Here is a 2,870-nt window from a genome sequence, read left to right on the forward strand (position 1 = left end):
GCTCAAATTGAACTTTTGTATAATTGCTGGCGCAACTGTCTTGCGCACTGTAGCTGTGTGCATTGTAGCGAAGAAAGTTTTTTTATTTCGAGAAGTATGCCATGAGGCAAAGGTTGAAAAAAAGGGAAGGGGGTGGGAATGCACGGGATTGAAAGTTAAAAGGAGTGAAGACCCGTTGCGCTGAGGTAGTCGCAGGGGTTGCTAATGAAACCATTGTACATAGTCCACTTCACGTAGTCCCTTTCGCGGTTCCACCGCAGGCCCACCTCCCTGAGGAGCCGTTTTCTTATAACAACCGTAGCTGGGCACGTCCACAACAAGTGTCGCAGATCACAAATGTCCGGTGCAGCGCTACAGTGAGGGCACCTTTCAGGTGCTGGCAGATCTTTGACATGCCACCGATGACGGACAGATGGTGTCAGAGCCGCCCCTGCCCGAACGCGGCGCACGGATACCTCCTTCTGCCGAGTAAGACTACGGGGGAGCGATTGCGAACACGGTGAAATTAGAGCGCGTGTTTGCTGGCGCAGGACTTCGGAATCGAAAACATGGGACAGGAACGGATCAGGAGGAAGATGGGAAGGTGGCGGATCGTCTGATGTATGAAGATGAGTCATAGCATCCGCTTGAATGTTATGTGGATCCTGGGCATGGCCGCGAATCCAGTGTATGCGCACAGGACATCTATACTTTGCGCAGAGCACATGAATTGATTGTGAAATCTGTAATTTCCGTCGAACAGCCTTAAGCTGTTTAAGGGCGGCGCGGGAGTCGGTGTAAATATGAACTGTATTGAATATTGGAACGAGCGGAAGGGAAGCAATGGCATTATAAATGGCTTCCAATGCCAGAGGAGTGCACGTATCTGCAGTATACGTCGTGCGAGAGTTGAGATGCGGATCAGATGGACTATACACAGCAGTAACTCCCCTCTCTGCAGAATGTGATGCATCCGTGTATAATATGCACCCTTCAGGCAGATACGCTGCTGATACCGACGGGGAAAAAGTGGGGCGATTGTCAGTGAGCTGGCAATATGACCACGGAGGAAGTGTCTTTAAACGATCAAGTTGGAGAGACAGTTCCGAGCTCTATTTGCCACCCGTTGGTCGATGCGTTCACTGAGTGCATTAAGTTGGGCGAACTCCTGTAGCACAGGTATGGGTGTTAAACGAGGCAGATATGTTATGGCGCGCATAGCCCCATGATTGATAGCTTCAAAGGAGTCCCACTCTCTGAGGGTGAGACGTTGAAATTGTGCCTGATATACAATCCGTGGCCGATGGATAGAGCGCACAAGCTGGCGGGCCGTATGAGCACGTGCGCTACCAGAGCGCATAGCTATGCGACATATCAGACCTAGAGTAGCGTGAGCTGATTTACGGTGGCTGTCAGCCACGGGGTGCTACGTCCTAGATGTATGGAGAAGACCAAGAATACGAACAGTTTCTACCTGAGGAATCAGAGAATTATGTACCGTAAAATTTAAAGGGGGAGCTTTCTGTTAACCGGCTTTATTTCCAATGTGAATGACACATGATTTAGTAGGAGAGAGTGTTAGGCCCAGAGGTGAGAGGGGAGATGTCAATAAATCCAGTGCGTGCTGAATGACCGACTGATGAATAGACGCATCTCGATGACAGCACCACAAGGTTATATCATCGATATACGCAAACACGCGGATAGAAGGGATGGTCTCTAGGGCTCGAAAAAGAGGAATTGAAGCCACATTAAATAATGTGGGGGCGAGAACGGAGCCCTGCGGCACTCCTCTATTGGAAGTCAAGTTACCAAAGCGCTTTATGTGGACACGCACGTTGAAGGTTGGATTTGCTAAAAAATCGTGAATGGAGAGAAGGAACCGGTGAGGCAGACCAAGAGCTTGAAGGGAGGAAAGAATGGCAGAGTGAAGGATGTTATCATATTCCTTTGTTATGTCTGTAGCCACTGCGGTTCCTACAAGGTGACTCTGCGGAGAATAGTCAAGCACGTCAGCAGCCAAAGTAGCAAGGCCGTCCTGCGTTCCAATTTTTGGGCGGAAGCCAATTTGGGAGTCTGGGTAACAATCATGGTATTCCAGCCACCACGACAAGCGTGCGGCTAGAATGTTTTCATAAAGCTTGCAGATGGTAGGCGTAAGGGAACTTGAACGAAGGGACGAGAGAGATACTGTCTGTCTGTCTATTGCCAGGAAGAAAGAAAAGGAAAGAGCGCAGCCCTGCCCACTGGCTCAAGCCGAGCCACAATCGGTACCACGTGCAGCTAGTAGGAGAGTTTAAAGATGGATGGGATAGAAAGACAGGATAGTTGAGACGCACTAAAGACAAGGCCGATCCCGGAGGCAGTGCAATACCGGGCCAACCTAAGGCGGACGTGAAGCAACCTTCAAACCTTCGGCCACATTTCCAAAAATAAGTCCATTGGACCCGTAACAGATACTCTACGGGGTCCAGACCGAGAGAGAGAGATACGGAGAGAGATACTGGAGGCTGACCTGACTTGGGTATTGGAACCGCAATAGAATGCTTGCAGTCTCCCGGCATGAAGCCAGAAAGCCACACTTCGTTAAAAGTATCAAGTAGGGTTTGCAAAGCCCTCCCTTCCAAGTTACGGAATAAGGAGTTAGGTATGCCGTCGTGCCCAGGATTAGTAGTTTTTAAACGTTCAATAAAAGCCAGCAGCTCTGTCATGGTGAGGTCAGAATTAATCCCATCGAAGGGCTCTGTAACCAATGCAAGGCGGAGAAGTAGCGTTGCAGTCATGGTTTGGAAAAAATTGACGGGCCGCTTGTTGTACAAATGTGTCCTAATCCACATTTAGCGCGAGGAGAATGCTTTCTGTGTAATCTGCATCCTGAGAAGGGTGCTCCA

The 2,870-nt window shown here is 49.5% G+C and overlaps 1 pseudogene; it reads right to left on the reverse strand.

The window, feature by feature from the left end:
• Positions 1 to 2,319: 2,319 nt before the first annotated feature.
• LOC144116682 (U2 spliceosomal RNA) lies at positions 2,320 to 2,469 on the reverse strand (annotated as a pseudogene).
• Between the last annotated feature and the right edge of the window lie 401 nt (positions 2,470 to 2,870).

This window comes from Amblyomma americanum, chromosome 1 (assembly GCF_052857255.1).
Source record: "Amblyomma americanum isolate KBUSLIRL-KWMA chromosome 1, ASM5285725v1, whole genome shotgun sequence".
NCBI lineage: Eukaryota > Metazoa > Arthropoda > Arachnida > Ixodida > Ixodidae > Amblyomma > Amblyomma americanum.